The sequence below is a fragment of the Sorex araneus genome, chromosome 1, assembly GCF_027595985.1.
Source record: "Sorex araneus isolate mSorAra2 chromosome 1, mSorAra2.pri, whole genome shotgun sequence".
In the NCBI taxonomy this organism is placed as follows: domain Eukaryota; kingdom Metazoa; phylum Chordata; class Mammalia; order Eulipotyphla; family Soricidae; genus Sorex; species Sorex araneus.
Window position 1 is genome coordinate 358,492,435 of NC_073302.1, and position 18,355 is coordinate 358,510,789.

Sequence of the window (18,355 nt, forward strand, 5' to 3'; positions counted from 1 at the left end):
GCAGGAATCTGTGACTGAGATCTCCAGGCCCAATTGGATTGGGACTGGGCCTCCTTTCCCAGGTCCCAAATTTTCCAGTAGCTTGGCAGTCACACCCACAGACTGCCCCTGGCACCATGTAATACTCATCAATGATCAAGACCCAGAGACTATAAATTAAAGCACCCAGAAGAGAGTGCCTCAGAATCTCCTGACCCCCACCAGCCTGTCCTCACCTGGGCACCTCAGAGGGGAGTGGGTTGAGTCACCGTGTTTGCCCCAAGGAGAGCTTCAGCAGCTGAAAACCTCCAGAACCCAACCGCCACCATGCATAAGGCCACTCTCCACATGCTCGGATGAGCCTCACCCAAGAGTGGTCAAGACTCACCCAAGACAGGATGAACCTCACCAAAGAGTGGACAGGCAGGAAAACCCAGGTATTCAGGAACCGGTGACTGAGATCTCCAAGCCCTCTTAGATTGGGACTGGGCCTCCTCCCCCCAGGTCACCAGTTTTCCATGAACTGCCCCTGGTGACATGTAGTCTCATCAATGTCCAAGCTCAGAGACTATAAGCTAAAGCTCCCAGAAGAGAAAGACACAGAATTTCCTGGGCATTATATTCTATCCATAACAAGCAATACAGAACAAATTGTCTAGCATTACCTTTTCGGCAGGTTTGAGTTGTGGTGAGACGGGTGTCAAAATATCTAATGTAACCAAAGTAGAGAGAGAGTATGGAGGAAATTGTCTGCTACACAAGCAGGGGCAGGGTTGGAACGGAGGTGGGGGTGGGGGAATACTGAGGATTTTGGTGGTGGAAAATGTGCACTGGTGAAAGGATGGGTGTTTGATAATTGTATGACCGAAACTCAAACATGAAAGCTTTGTAACTGTATCTCACGGTGAATCAAAAAGAAGGGGTGGGGGGAAATAATAATAAAATAATAAAACAAAATTAACATTCTGAATAAAACAAGAAAATGTAATTTGGAGTTCAAGCCCAATTAGCTTAATCAATGGCTGAATAAATAGCAGTACTCCTACATTATATATATAAAAAAGGAGTATGAAAGAAAATGATTTCAATAATGGGAAAAGCAACATCACTATAATCACACAAAATAAAATATTATTTAAACAAAAAACCCATAAGATTCATAGCATATCTATTAAATAATACCCTAGAAGTCTGAAGAAAATGGAGAAATATGGAACAAAAACTCAATAAAGTGAACATGCAACCAGTGGATGGAAAGAATATTCTATCCAGCTAGATTATCGTTCAGATTCAAAATATCAAAAGAAATCTTCAGGGACAGGCAACATCTTAAAAAAATCATAGCCTTGAAAACAGTTTTGCAAGAATTGTTAAGGAGTTTCTTCAAGAGATGAGACCAACATCACAGGACTGGAGAGTCAGTGCAGCAAGCAGGGCATTGCCTTGCACACCATCAACCCAGGCTCAGTCTGACATTCCATATGGTCCTCTACACACTGCCAAGAATAATTCCTGAGTGCAGACACAAAAGTAACTCCTAAGCATAGTTTTCCAAACAACAAAAACAAGCTCTTATTCAGTATAGGACTCTACGCCAGGCTGTTTTCACTTGGGGCGCCCCAGAGGGGTGTGGGTGAGAATCCTCCCCACCCAAAGGGTCCCAGCCCTGGCAGCGGACCTCCACTACCCAATTGCCACCATGCTCCAGGCTGCTTTCCGGACCACACTTCTGCTTTGTGACACTTCCTACACATTTTCCACAATTATAATTATAATTATAATTACCACACCATATTGGACTGAGTTCAGACAGTAGGCAACAAATCATAGAGTAATATATATGTTATACATATATATATATATATATATATATATATATACATACACACACATACCTCTCGGAGAGCCCAGCAAGCTACCGAGAGTATCCCGCCCACTCAGGCAGAGCCTGGCAAGCTACCCATGGCGTATTCGATATGCCAAAAACAGTAACAACAGGTCTCATTCCCCTGACCCTGGAAGAGCCTCCAATCATTGGGAAAGACAAGTAAGGAGAGGTTGCTAAAATCTCAGGGCTGGGAGGAATAGAGATGTTATTTGGAGCCCACTTGAGTAAATTGACGAACATCGGGATGACAGTGATATAGTGATACTTAAGAAGTATAGTATAGTATTTGCTACTGAAGATAGAACAGCATTTATTGCTTAGGACCAATAATAATTAAAAGGAGGAAAATAACATTCTTTGATCAGGCACCTAGCAATCTTGATGTATCAGGATTAGACTATACAAGGACATTAGTTTATCGGGATAAACATTAATGTTTATTAATGCTTTTTTAAAGGGAAATATTTCTTAAAAGAATATTTCTTTTCCTAGGATAAAATATACTTTTAAGTAGTCCTAATCATATATTACCCTTAAGCATCTCTTAATTCTCCTGTTTATTTCTAAATTTTGTATTTGTAGGAATTATTTATTTTGTAGGAATTATCTATTTCATGTAGATTTTAACATGTATTAATACAGAATCATTCATGTTATTTTAAAACTTATATACCTGTAAGTAATGTAAAAGGAAAATTATACAGCTTTTGAAGAATGTTTTATTAGTTTACTATTGATTTAAAATTTTATGGAATTTTATGACCTTAGCTCTATTCATCTCTATGTGTAAAGGTGTCACCACCTCAACAATTTAAAAATGAACCCAAGATTTCTCTCTTGTTTTTATTTTATTTATTTTTTGTCTTTTGGGTCACACCCGGCAATGCACAGGGGTCATTCCTGGCTCATGCACTCAGGAATTACCCCTGGCAGTGCTCAGGGGACCATATGGGATGCTGGGATTCGAACCCGGGTTGGCCGCGTGCAAGGCAAACGTCCTACCCGCTGTGCTATCGCTCAAGCCCCCTCTCTTGTTTTTAGATTAAAAAAAGAAGAAACATAGTAAGAGAATAATAAGTAGCCATTAACTTGGAGAGTTTGTCTATTGAACTGAGTTGGCTGGAAGGAAGCAGGCACTTTGGTTATAAGCATAGTGTTGGAATGATGTATGTAAAGAAAGGATAAGTAACAGTATTCCAAATCCTGGTACTTCAATAAAATTGGTTGAAATAAAAATTGTGAGATGCCTACTGCATGGTTGTATGTCCCCTTGGGAGTGAAAAAGTGGCTATGTTTCAAATAATACCACCAGCGGAAATCACATCTAAAGAAAGATGAAGAGGGACACTTTTATATGTGTGATACCTGTGTCAGACTTACAATTATTTTGCACTTGCTAATGACTAGTGAAAGGAGAACTAGACAACTGTGTATTTGACCCTTAAAGTGAAGAGTGGTTGTTGATGAGTAAAAAGAGTTCATAGTTTAAAGTTAAATAACAGTCAAGCAATACAATAAGACAGACTATGATAAAGCATGGATAAGAAATAAAAATGCCTGAACCTTATGGAGAAGTGACAGAGAAGGAAGCAGAACTTGAACTAAAACTTAAAGATAAGTAGCTATTTATATCCAGAGACTGTGAAGTATGGTGTTTAGATAGAAATAAATCAGTAAGTCAAAGAGAGAAAGAAGCATTAAGTTTTGATCTGGGAAACACCAAAATAGACTTTTAAGCCTAATATAAATTAAATGTATCAGTTCAGTTGAGTCCAAATAGTCATAAAATATCTATTGGATTCTCTTTCTTATTTAGTCTCACCATGCTATGTTTAAGTATGCTTTAGAGACTATTTCTGTACAAAGAAATTGAATTATTACTGTATATTTTTAAAAGCTTATATTTACATTTTATATGGAGTTTTTATGGAAGAATTTCATTATTTTTATATCACTAGTGGAACACATCTTGCTGAGAACTACAAAGTGACTATTTAATCAATTTTTAAATAAAAACACAGTACATTATGTGAAAATTAAGTATTTATTTTATATATTCATTGGAAAAAAAGAAAAAATAGTCAACCTACTAATACATTTCTAATACATTCCTCTTTTTGATTGTAGAATCAGAGAGCCAGATTATACAATCCCTATCAAAATAGAATGGGATATAATGAATTATTTTACTAATGACTCCTGCTGATGCTGTCAGTCAATATGTGCTAACCTAATGTTGTTTTTCACAGAAGAGCAACCACTCTCAAAGTCCTAACAGATTCAGCACCATTCAGTTCCCTAATGGCATATTCTACCCTCAGTTCTCTCCTCTTGCTCATCCCCAAATCTCTGTCTCTATAAGTACACCTCAACAGGTGACATACAGTTAGTTTAAGACCTTATGATATTTCTCTTCATATAGTAGTACAATTAAATATTAAAATCAATTATTGAAATAGCTATGTTCATCCATGTCTAGGTATCTGGAGAAACTTGGGGAACCTTGCCATGTTTTTGACATTTTGCCAGAATTAGACCTTAGCACACAATGTGTCAAATGGGGAAATACTAATCTCACAATTTTCCTCAAAGAGGAAGAAAGAGGTGGATTTTTTTTCTCAAAGAGGGTGCATTGATTTGATTTTCACACAAGGATTTTTTTTAGAAGTCCCTCTCACTTGGCTAATGGGAGAAAAAAAATTTAGCACTTCCCATTCAGTCACAGTTCAGTATTGTAACTACATAAACCTCCCAAATATGTCAATCTCTCTTCAAGTTTCTTACTTTCTGTCTTTATAAGTATCCGTCACTTTAGTATTGAGCTACCATACTTGTACTGAAGCTTACAATGACCATCCTTTTATAATCACTTGTAAAATATGGGATTCTCTTCAAATCTTGACCTTAGTTTGAGGTCTTTGACAGAGTACTGGATATCCAAGTAAGTCCTGGTGATATCTTATTGTATATAGTATGTGTCTGTATTGTATGTACCTGCTCATATTGAAAAGTTTGTGTAGGGCAACAGAAAAGCATTTTTTAAAAATAAAACATGGGAAATAAAAATATCCAAAGCAGAAATCTTGATACTTGGTCTAAATATCTACCCCATGTGTACTTTGAGGAGAAAAAATGTCTGACAAGTTTGGGCGCTGAAATTCTCTGACAAGATATGAAAGGTTTTGTGCTCTTGCTAAGACAATAGTATAAGGTATTCGAGAAGGTAAGTGCTAGAATTACACCTCTTTTCCAGTGGTTTGGGGCGCTGCAAGGAATGATAGGGGAACAGCTGGGGTGGAGGATGAGCCCCTGAGCCTTGGTCCAAGAGGATGAGTGCTAGGTGGCCCCTCCTGGGCAGGGCCCCTTGGCTTCCCAGTAGCGACTCCCCCCTCCCTCCTCAGATGGCCGAATACAATGTCCAGCCACTATGTCTAAAACAAAACGTCAGGGACCACTGAGCAAGCTAATTGCCAACCAGCCAGGGAAGGTGAGGAACCAGAGCTCCCTGCTCGACTGCCTGCGGGTCTGTGCGGGAATTTCTCCCCTGAGGTGTCCATCTATCGTCTCCCTTTCTCCTTAAGGCCTGTAAACCTAAGCCTGTTGCAACCCAGTGAGTCTTCTCTGCTGGGACTCCCCAAGCGTGTCTGTTCTCCACATACGGGCTCCAGCTCACCCTCCCTCAGGGACTGTCCTCCTTCTCCGCCTCCCTTGGGGTGGACTGCCACTGCCATCTTCCGCGAGTGAGGACGCAGAGACAGCCTTGAATCCTGTCTGTGCAATTCCTTGACAAATGATTCAGTGGTGCGGCAGGCTTATGCACATAAAATCACTAAATGGTAACAGGAAAAGTTGGGTGTTTGCTATTTCGGTATAAAATGTTTTGCTACTTTCAGTTTACTACTCTCACTGTGAAACGATAGAGAGAAGAAAGAGAGAGAGGAGAAAGAGGGTAGAGAGAGAAGAGAAGGGAGAGAGAGGGAAAAGAGAGGGGATAGAGAAGAGAGAGAGGGGAGAGAGAGAAGAAAAGAGAGGAAAGAGAAGAAAGAGAGAGGAGAGTGGTGAGAGAGGGGGGAGTGGGGGAAGACAGGGGAGAGGGGAAAGAGAGAAGAAAAAGAGAGGAGAGAGAGAAGAAGGGAGAAAGAGGAAAGAGAGGAAGAGAGGAGAACGTGTTAGTATTAACAGTTTCACCACTCCTTAAGGGGAATAGTCCCAATCTCACCTCCTTTCAACCTTTAGTCTAGCTGAGATGAGTAGGCACTTGGATGCATTCTCCAAGGAACATGCTCTCTCCCGGTGTCCTTGAAGGAAATGGTCACCCTCAAAGTCATCTTTGGACCATGTCAAGTATGGATACAGAGGTTAAAAAAAACACCTAGTACTGTGGAGAATTAGCACCAGGCTGCATGTTTATGGGGCGTCTAAGTCAGCCTTTCCTAATGCCTTCCATCGTCCTCCAAGGATCTTTCTGATTCCAACCCTGACTGTTTTCAAGCAGTATCAGGCAAGTCCTCTGGTACATTTTAAAAATCTCACAACTGTGGAAACAGCTCTTTAAGTGAATTTCAGCCGGATGAATAATTTATTTATTTGCTATTTTCAATCTTAGAAATTTCTGTTTGCTTCCTCAAAAGACAAAAGTATGATTTGCTGGGGGGAGGGGAGGTCAGATATCCTATATAATGTAAGTTTATGAGCACTAACACAAAAACCAGCTTATTTTTAACTCTTAAGATTATAATCATTTTACTTTAAAAATTCTGGACAATGAAAAGAGTTCAAGAACAATTCTTCCAGGACGTGAATATATTGGATGTAGTGAGTAGGATTACAAGTCTGTTTCATTGTTTCATTACAAGTCTGTTGTAACTGATTACAAGTCAATTACATGTCATTGCCCAACTGCTCAGAAACTCATCTGTAAAAGAATCAGAAAGAACAATTACTTAGAAAAACTTGTTATGTTACTTTATATGCCATATATATGTAGCCATGTAGGTGCTTCTGAATCTTCCATCTTAAAAGAGTATCATTATCTTTAATAATGAAATAAAATGTTGAATAGAAATACTGAAATAGGAATGCAATTCTCTTAAATATTAAAATTAGGAACAGTGAATTACTCATCTGCCCATTAGCACACATTATTTCTCAAGAATATCTTAGATTTTCAAATTCTCATAGCTACTCTCATTTTAGCTTTCTTCTGTCCAATTATTTGTTTCACTTAGATTATCATCTCTCGCATCTGCTTATTCTTCCTATTTCATATCTAGCGAAGTGTCAAAAACATGAAGAATTTTGTCTCTCAACTTATTACTTAACTAAGACCATCTTTTTTATATTGAAGTAACATGACTTACACTAGTGTAAATAGATATGTGTTTCTAGAATGTTTTAACAATTTAGGCACTGAGATTACAAAGCATTTCATGTATAAAATGTCCCAGTAGGTCATACCTTTCACCAGAGTCTTCTCAGTGGACCTAACCATTCCCCAACTATATTAAACTCAGTGCTATAGACTTGTTCTCAGATTATGTGGCTTTTGGCTGTTTTCTTTATGTGCCACATGTTTATCTGTGCTTCTCCTTCTGACAGGCTTTTCTCCCCACTACCCATATTCCCCCTTCTCCTAGTGTCCCACTGTGGTGAACTCAGTTCTGTAGAATAATTCTCAGATTATGTTGCTTTGGGGCATTTGTTAATCCCTTGTTATGTTACTTTACATGCCATATATGTGAGAGATCATTCTGTATCTGTTCTTTTCCTATTGACTAACTTCACTCAGTATGAATGATATTCTCCAGATCCATCCACACAGTAGCACGTTGCATGATTTCATTTTTTTGGGGGGGGGATAACCACTTAGTAGTTGAACCATTTACATTCCCACAAACAGTAAAAGGGGATAACTCAACACAAATCCAGGCAGCATTGGTTGGTACTGGAATTTTTGATGGACAATCTTCACTGGTGTGAGAAGACATGTCATTGTTATTTTTCTTTGCAATTACTTAAGTAATGATGACCACTTCTTTTGTGTACCTGTTTTCTGTCTATAAGGAAATATATTCAAATCCTCTCATTCTTTAATCGGACTCTTTTGTGTGTTCAGTTTTATTTTCTTTAATTCTAGAATGATTTTTATTTTTTTCATAGCACTGTAGCACTGTCGGCCCATTGTTCATCAATTTGCTCGAGCGAGCACCAGTAAGGTTTCCATTTTGAGACTTGTTACTGCTTTTGGCATGTCGAATATGCCATGGGTAGCTTGCCAGGCATAATTGAATATATTATTTATTTGTTTGGGGGCAGGTTTTCCTTCTTTGATTATTATTTTTCTTTTTGAGATTTTGTGGTTTACAATGCTATATGAGTAGAAATAGAGGATATATCATCCTAAGTGAAGTTAAAAGAAAGGGATAGATACAGACTGATCTCTCTGATATATGGTTATTGAATTATGTCAATGATTTTTGTAACTGGAATATTATCTTTTGTTAAATGTGTGACATATAAATATTTTCTCATCCAGTAAAATGTGAGTTTTTTCAATGATTTCTTTCATAATGCAGAAACTTTATCGTTATACATGTAATAACTTTTTTGGTATTGTCAATAGAACAGAAATCAATATATGGAAGTAATTAACTGCTTTTGATGAACAAGTAACTGAAATTCACCACCACTAAAGTGATGCAAGACTTTCCCCCACCCTCCTATTGTCACATTTAGTTCACATATTTGATCTCTTATTTCACTCACTGCTTTGTAATCTTAGGTTTGCAGTCAATGGATAATGATTTTCCATTTTATTTTGTTTATTCTTATTTTGGACTAGAGCGATAGCACAGTGGGTACGGCATTTGCCTTGCATGTGGCCGACCCTCTCGGAGAGCTAGGCAAGCTACCAAGAGTATCCCACCTGCACGGCAGAGCCTGGCAAGTTACCCATGGCATATTCAATATGCCAAAAACAGTAACAACAAGTCTCACAATGGACACGTTACTGTACCCACTCGAGCAAATCGATGAACAATGGGACGAGAGTGCGACAGTGCAATTCTTATTTTATTTTCCTATATGTCACATGTTGACACATATCCACGTGGTGACAAAGCTCATTGAGGTTTTACGAGAGCTCAAGATGCCATTCTGTTCATTGATTTAAAGAAGGCCTTTGATTCTATTGAGACTGAAGCGGTCATCAAAGCCATAGCCAAACAGGGTATTCAAACTCCGTACGTTAGAATCCTCCATGAGCTGTATTATGGATTCACCACCAGGATCTCACCATTCTACAAGGAAGTGATCATTGACAGGGCGATACCATTTCACCGAAACTCTTCAGTGCCACCTTCGAGGACTTCATATGACGACTGGAATGGGAAGGAATGGGAGTGAAGATAGACAGTTGGCAACCACACCATCTCCGATTTGCTGATGACATCGTTCTAATAACACCAAACATTAGCCAAGTGGCATGAATGCTGGCTGACTTTGACCGTGAGTGTGGGAAGGTCAGACTACAGCTGAATCTCATGAAGAAAATGTTCATGAGAAATGAACTAGTTCCTGACATTCCATTTTCTCTCAATGGAATGAACATTTCTGAATACAGCAATTATGTGTACTTAGGTCGAGAACTAAACATGACAAACGACCTGGCACCTGAGTTGCGTAGGAGGAAGAGAGTGGAGTAGAACGTCTTCAAGATCCTTGTAGAAGTGGTTAAGAGAAAGAACATCTAGCTCTGGGCACATCTTTTCGACTCCACTGTTATTCCTGTACTAATATATGCCTCAGAGACCTGAGCCCTATGGAAACAGGATAAGAATGCTATTTGGGTCTCCCAAAGAAGAATTGAAAGAGCTATGCTTGGAGTATCACATTTCACTCAAGTGAGAGAAGGAATCTGGAGTTTCCATAATGCTAGGTTATCTCTAAGCAATTGCATGATGAGGTTGCTGTCTTTGTATGAGTCTTCATTCAGTGTATCAAGTTCTGCAATGGTCTCATCAAAAGCCGCTTTAGCCAGTGTGCAGGCCAGCTCTGGGTTATTAAGAATCTCATAATAAAATACAGAAAAGTTAAGAGCAAGCCCCAGTCGGATAGGATGTGTAGGTTGCATCTCTTTCTTGCTTATATCAAAAGCTTCCTGATAAGCTCCTTGTTAATTATCTATCGTTTGTTTTTGATCATCACCACTTGCAACTTCAGCAAGGTACCGGACATAATCCCCCTTCATTTTCAGGTAGAACACCTTACTCTCTGGATTAGTTCTGGATTAGTTGATTGGCTATTAAATACTTATCCAACAATTCCAGGACCGTGGTGCAGATGGAGCGCAGCTCTAACTCCACTTTCTTCCGGTAGTGCTTGATGAGCTGCAGCTTTTTGTCCGAGCTGTCTGTCTGCTGCTCAATGCTGGAGATGACTCTTCAGGTGGAGCGGCGGCCGCCACCTCGTTCTTGTAGGCCACCGAGAGCAGGTTGCGCTCCTCGTTGGACAGCTCGGCACCCTGATCCGTCAAGGCCTTCATGCACGTGGCCATGTCGCCGTAGCGCTCGGCCTGCTCGGCCAGCTTGACCTTCTGAATCAGCTCCGTCTTCTCCATGAGGGAAGACCAGGGGTGGGGAGGGGGCAGGGGGTGCGGGGAAAGAGGGCGAGCAGCAGCAGCTGCGGCTGTGGCAGCAGCAGCGGAGCAACCCAGGTCGGTGGTGGGGGGCATGCTAGGGCAGCGTGCACGAGGCCTTCACATCTCCACGGGCAGGGCTCCAGTTTTCTCCCCATTTTTATATGATTATTTTGTTGTCGAGCTTTCTGGGAACTTTACATATCTTGGATATCAGCCCTTTATCTGATGTATATAAATATTTTCTGCTTTAAAGTTGCATGTCTTTTTATTTTGTCTGGAATTGATTTTGCCATACAGAAATATTTTCATTGGATGGCATTCCATTTGTTTATTATTGTTGCTTTTGCCAATGTAGGTGAATCTTTAAAGACACTTCTAAGAAAAAGATTAAATTTCTTTAAAAAATTTAAAAAAAGATAAAAAAAAAATAAAGACAACTCTGAGGTCTGTATACTAGAGAGGTATGATCATATTTTATTCAATGTGTTTTATGGTTTCTGGTCTAACCAAAATAGAGTTGTAATTTTTTGTTTTTGTTTAATTTATTTTATTCTTTAATTACTGAATCATCATGCAGGTACAGATACAAATTCATATATTTTTGAGCTTGATTTTCCCTCATACAATGTTCGCAAGCACATCCCTCCTCCAGTGCCCATTCTCCACCACCAATAAACCCAGTATCCCTCCCAACAACCAATCCCATCTCCCCATACCCCACCCTGCATCTGTGGCAGAGCATTCCCTTTTGATCTCTCTATCTCCAATTGGGTGTTGTGGCTTGCAATAGGGGTACTGAGTGACCATTGTGTTCAGTCTCTAGTCTACTTTCAGCAAGATTCTCCCTTCCCTCTCGGGATCTCCAACCACATTTTACTTGGTATTCCCTTCTCTATCTGAGCTGCCACTTTCCCCAGCATGTGAGACCAGCTTCTAAGCCATGGAGCCAACATACTGGTACTTATTTCTACTATTCTTGGATATTAGTCTCCTATTCTGTTATTTTATATTCCACAGATGAGTGCGATCTTTCTATGTCTATCTATCTCTTTCTGACTCATTTCACTTAGCATGATACTTTCCATGTTGATGCACTTATATGCAAAGTTCATGACTTCATTTTTTCTAACAGCTGCATAGTATTCCATTGTATAGATGTACCAGAGTTTCTTTAACCAGTCATCTGTTCTCGGGCACTTGGGTTTTTTCCAGATTCTGGCTATTGTAAACAGTGTTGCAATGAACATATAAGTGCAGATGTCATTTCCCAGTAGTGGTAATGCTGGGTCAAATGGGAGCTCAATTTCTAATTTTTTGAGAAGCATCCATATTGTTTTCCAGAAGGGCTGAACCAGTCGGCATTCTGACCAGGAGTGTAGAAGGATCCCTTTCTCCCCACATCCTTTCCAACAGCGGTTGCTTTAGTTCTTTTGGATGTGTGCCAGTCTCTGTGGTGTGAGGTGGTATTTCATGGTTGTTTTGATCTGCATCTCCCTGATGACTAGTGATGTAGAGCACTTTTCCATGTGCCTTTTGACCATTTGTATCTCTTCCTTGGGAATGTTTCTGTTCATTTCTTCGGCCCATTTTCTTATGGGGTTGGATGTTTTCTTCTTGTAGAGTTCAACCAGTGCCTTATATACTCTAGATATCAATCCCTTATCTGATGGGTATTGGGTTAATATCCTTTCCAACTCCATAGACTGTCTTTGTATTCTGGTCACTGTATCTTTTGCAGTGCAGAAGCTTCTTAGTTTAACATAGTCCCATTTGTTTATCTCTGTTCCTCTTGGTTGATCAGTTGCATGTCAGTTGCATGTCAGCTGGTCAGTTCTTAATCCTTGAAGAAACCATTAGTTGCAATATCGTGGGAGGTTTTGCCGACCTTGTCTTCAATGTACCTTATGGTTTGTGGTCTGATATTGAGGTCTTTAATCAATTTTGATCTGATTTTTCTGCATGTTGTCAGGTCGAGTTGTGCCAGCACCATTTGTTAAAGAGGCTTTCCTTGCTTCACTTCACATTTCTTATTACCTTATCAAAGATTAGATGGTCATACATTTAGGGTTGTGTGTAGGGATATTCCACCCAGTTCCATTGGTCTGAGGCTCTGCCTTTGTTCCAGTTCCATGCTGTTTTGATTATTACCGCCTTGTAGTAAAGTTTGAGGTTGGGGAGGGTGATGTCTCACATCGTCTTTTTCCCAAGAATTGCTTTAGCAATCCATGGGCGTTTGTTGTATCATATGAATTTCAGGATTGCTTGATCCATTTCTTTGAAGAATGTCATGGGTATCCTTATAGGGATCGCATTGAATCTGTATAATGCTTTGGGGAGTATTGCCATTTTGACAATATTGATTCTCCCTGTCCATGAGCAGGGGATATGTTTCCATTTCCTCATGTCCTCTTTTATTTCATGGAGTAGCATCTTGTAGTTTTCTTTGTAGAGGTCTTTTACTTCTTTAGTTAAGCTGATTTCGAGGTACTTGATTTTCTGGGGCACAATTGTGAATAGGAGTGCTTTTTTCATGTCCCTTTCCTCTGTCTCATTGTTTGCATATAGGAAAGCCATGGATTTTTGGGTATTGATTTTATAGCCTGCAACTTTACTGTACAAGTCTATTGTTTCTAAGAGTTTCTTAGTAGAGGATGTAGGCTTCTCTAGATATAGTAACATATCATCTGCAAATAGTGAGAGTTTGATTTCTTCCTTTCCTCTCTGGATGCCCTTGATATCTTTTTCTTGCCTAACAGCTATCGCAAGTACTTCCAGTACTATATTGAACATAAGTGGTGAGAGTGGGCATCCTTGTCTTGTGCCTGATCTTAGAGGAAAGATCCTTAGTTTTTCCCCATTGAGGATAATGCTTGCCATAGGTTTGTGGTAGATGGCTTCGACTATGTTGAGGAAAGTTCCTCCCAAACCGATTTTGGTGAGGGTTTTCATCATGAACGAATGTTGGATATTGTCAAATACTTTCTCTGCATCAATTTCTATGATCATATGGTTTTTATCTTTAATTTTGTCGATATGATGTTGATTGATTTCTGAATTTTAAACCATTCTTGCATCCCCGGGATGAATCCCACTTGGTCATGGTGTATGATCTTTTTGATGAGTTGTTGGATCCTATTTACTAATATTTTTTTGAGGATCTTCACATCGGTGTTCATCAGGGATATTGGCCTGTAGTTTTCTTTCTTAGTGGTGGCTTTGTTTGCTTTTGGTATTAGGGAGATATGTGCCTCATAGCAACTATTTGCGAGAGTTCCTGTTTTTTACAATTTCCTGGAAAAGCTTGAGGAGAACTGGCAACAGATCTTCTTTAAATGTTTGGAAGAATTCGCCAGTGAATCCATCTGGACCTGGACTTTTGTTTACGAGGAGACTTTTGATTGCAGTTTCAATTTCCTTGATATTAATGGGTCTATTCAGGTATTTCAAGTCTTCTTGGTTCAGTCTTGGGAGATTGTAGGAGTCAGGAATTCATCCATTTATTTTAGGTTCTCTTGTTTCATGGCATATAGACTTTCAAAATAGTCTCTGATGATCTTTTGAATTTCATTGGTTACTGTTGTGATGTCCCCCTTTTCATTCCTGATTCAATTAGGGGTCTCTCTCTCTCTTTCTTTGTGAGTCTTGCTAGCGGTTTATCAATCTTGTTTATTTTTTCAAAGAACCAGCTCTTGCTTTCATTGACCTTATGGATTGTTTTCTGGGATTCCAGGTCGTTAATTTCTGCTCTAATTTTTGTTATTTCCTTCCTTCAGTCTGGTTTGGGTTCCTTTTTCTGGTCCTTTTCTAAGGCCTTGAGCTGTGAAGTCAAGCTATCTGAGTAGGGCCTTTCTTCCTTCCTAAGGAATGCTTGCAGAGGTATAAATTTTCCCCTTAACATAGCTTTAGCTGCGTCCCATAGGTTTTGGTAGCTCGTGTCTTCATTTTCATTTCTTTTCGAGGTATCTCTTTATTTCTTCCTTGATTTCCTTCCTGACTCACTCACTGTTCAACACTTAGCTGTTTAATTTCCAGGTGTTTGCTTTGACTCTCTGTGTCTGTGTGTGGTTAGCTTCTATCTTCAGTGCATCATGGTCTGAGAAGGTAGTTGATACAATTTCTTTTTTTTCGATTCTATCGAGGTTTGTTTTGTGGTCCAGTACATGGTCTATTTTGGAAAATGTTCCATGTTCACTGAAAAGAATGTGTACTCTTTTTTTGTGTGGTGTAAAGCCCTTTATAGGTCTACTAGGCCCACCCTTCCAAGGTCCTGGCTGTCACACCCACGAACTGACTCAGGCTACTATTTAAATGCATTAATAGACATAATCCAGAGACTCACAAATGAATCTTGGAACTGAGGTGTTTGCTGCAGGGATGACTCTGGACACCAATTATTTAAATTTTTATGATCCCATGAGCGTGCAGCCATTTTTGTGGCTGTACGATATCTCAAATTATTATTATTATTATTATTATTATTATTATTATTATTATTATTACTATTGTTTTGCTTTTCAAAACAAAACACTCTTTGCTTGGCAGAGAGTTTCTTGCCCTCACGCCTGGCTGTCTTTCCCGGGGCCCCTCAGAGGATATGAGCTCCAGCTTCCCTCCCCGCCCCAAGCAGTGCTCCCGGCAACTGAAGACCACCAGAACCTAGCCACAGCAATGCTCAAGGCCCCTCTTCACACCTTCAACAAACCTCACGCATGAAGGAAACCAGGTGTGTGTAATCCCATCAACAGCCAACATCCAGAGACTTAAAAGCAAGCTCCAGAAGCAATATCTTATAACCTACTTTTCTCTCTGGGAGAAAGTAGCAAGCAACTGAGAGCTTCCTGCCCATATGGGACAGCCTCGCAAGCTTTTCTTGGTGTATCCATATGCCAAAAAGCCTGTAACCAGCTGAATCTCATTCCTCTGACCCTGAAAGAGCCTCCAATGGGGCATTGTTTGGAAGGCCGAGTAGATAGAGGCTTCTAAAATCTCAGGGATAGGAGGAATGTAGAGGTTACTGAGACCACTCGAGCAACTCGATGATCAACGGAATTTCATGATCGTGATCATGATTGTTTTGCTTTTCTGTTGAATCACTATAAGATAGACCCTTACAGACATCTTATACTATTCATAATAAGCAATACAGAATAAATTATCTAGCATCTGCATGTGGGCAGACTTGAGCAGTGATGTGGAACTTCAAAATAATGGTGATGGGAAGATGTAATGGTGGTGGGATTGGTGCTGAAAATTGAATGTAATCAGTTATTGTGAAAACCTTTATAAAAAGCTTTGTAACTGTTTCTCACGATGATTAAAATACATAATGTGGAGCTCATGCCCAATTCAATCAGCTTAATCAATGGCTGAATAAATAGCATTACTCCTGCATTTAAAAAAAAAAGGCAGAAAATAAGTTGACACCACTTCACAGAAGTGAAGAGACCCTGAAAGTGTCATGTACTCCTAATAAGTATAAAACAAAAAGACACAAAAAATGTGACATGGCAGGATATGTGAAACATGCAAAGGTTTTAAAATAGTGATCTTATCTGTTTGTGGAGTTCACTAATAGAAGAGCAATGGTAAAAATTTGAACAAATGAATGTATATTCTTTACCTTGGTGTCTTTTCCAAACCATTCGATCCAAAATGTTTCATACACTTATGCCAATGTGTGACTTTTTTTAAGGCTCAGTGATAAAAATAAGTATGATGCAGAGTTTATGTTGGGTTTCCCAATTCAGTTGTGGATATTGTTCTGTGATATAAGATGAAAATGATGACATTAGTACAAGCTATACCCTCAAATGGAAAAAAAATCTTTAGAAAAGTAGAGAACCTGGACTTAGTTCTCTGGAGACATATTTGAGGTATTGTGAAAAATAAATAAATAAAACATGAAAAGATCAGAATTATCAGTTCATTAAAAGCTTTTACGGAAATAATAGGGACTTGGGCCTACATAAGTGTCACTCACAATGGTGCTCAGAGGATCATGTCATGATGGGAATCAAACAGTGGTCAGCTGCATGCAAGGCCTCGAGCCCTGTACTGTCTTTTTGGCCTAATTCCACTAAATTAAAACACACGCACACACAAAAATACACACACAGTTTCCAAAAGTAATGCATCAGAAGAGCTATGAGAAAGGCTGTTGATTATACCCATCTCTCCCACAAGATCAAGAGTCTAAGACAACAAGGACTCCCAACAGACATGGAATCAGCAAGTCTCCTGAACTACTGAACTCAGACTTTTTATTATCTTTACCTCAGAGGTTTCATTCACCACACCATATTTCCATATTCCAAGGGAAGTAGATATATAGAGAGAAGATAATGTAAAACAATCAGAATATTTTAACAACATCACTGTCACTGTCATCCCATTGCTCATCAATTAGTTCGAGCAGGCACCAGTAACGTCTCTCATTGAGAAACTTATTGTTACTGTTTTTGGCATACCACGGGTAGCTTGCCAGGCTCTGCCATGCAGGCATGATAATCTCGGTAGCTTGCCGGGCTCTCCGAGAGGAGTGAAGGAATCCAACACAGGTCGGCCGTGTGAAAGGCGAACGCCCTACCGCTGTGCAAAATAAATTGTATGGTATTTTAACATACTTGAAAAAAATTGACTATTCTGAGTCAGAAAGTTCTATAGACTATACTCGCAGAGGGTAAGAACTGTATTGTTGAATTGTCATGTTCTCGCCCACTTACTGTCTCAATTCTGTACCAGGAACCTTGGTTTATGCACCAAATGATGGATCATCAAAATACCTAAAACAACTATCAACAAGCCTAAAGGAAGCAGGACTTAACCCAGATTTCCACACAATCAAAGCTTGTGCTCCAGCCCATTGAGTGATCTCTCTGTTCTTAGATATTTGAAAACAGGCATAAAATAAATATAATTTATTGTCTGTTTCATACTCAAAATAATAAGTGATATTTTATTTTAAAACTTAGATATTCTTGATTAAAATTGCTATTTTTATATTTTAAATTTTTTATCTTGGTCATGATTTTTATACCAGATTATATCTTAATAAATGTATCAGCATAAACACAGTCATATCTGTGTACTAACTACTTTCTTATAGCACCAAAGCAAAAATATACACAAAATATTTTTATACCTTCTGTTGGTTTACTTTCATTGAGATAACATTTGTGTATGTAATTGTAATGGATACCTCTTCACAGTATATGTCTATCATAACCACCAAATAACCACCAGAATACCATTATCTCTCCTCCACATCCCATTGGCTTTCTATTTGCTGTCACCTTCTCGTTCTCTTCAGTAATAACAGTTCTGGCAACACAAGTTCACAGGTTTGTTTCCATTGGCTTTGTCTGTCCAGAACCATGACTCTCTTTATCCTTTTGATGAGTGAAAACATCAGTTACTGGTATTTCTCCTTTTGACATATTTCATTTAGCATGACCCCCTCAAGTTCCAGACTTTTGCAAAAGCAGAATTTTATTTTGTCCTATGGTTGAGTAGTGTACTAAGTATACTGCATATTTTTATCTGCTCATCTGTTATTGGGCACATGAACTGTTTGTATGTTCAGTAAATAGTGCCACCATGAACATAAGTCTGCATACATTTTAATTTGATGTTTTTGTGTGACTTGTATAGATAACTAGAATGGGATTGCTGGATTATAATAGAGAGTCTACCTGGCCATGTGCCAGTGTAACATAGATCTTGTTATAAACAGGAGTTTCTGTGACAAGTACTGGGGGATACTGTGTGCCAGACTAGAGTGATTCTGAATAATAGTCAGTGTATTTCTTTCACTGTTCAATAGTAGTTGTACTCAATTTAAGTGACTAGGA

At 39.1% G+C, this 18,355-nt stretch overlaps 1 pseudogene; it reads right to left on the bottom strand.

The window, feature by feature from the left end:
- Positions 1 to 9,779: 9,779 nt before the first annotated feature.
- LOC101537108 (14-3-3 protein theta-like) lies at positions 9,780 to 10,484 on the bottom strand (annotated as a pseudogene).
- Positions 10,485 to 18,355: the final 7,871 nt, after the last annotated feature.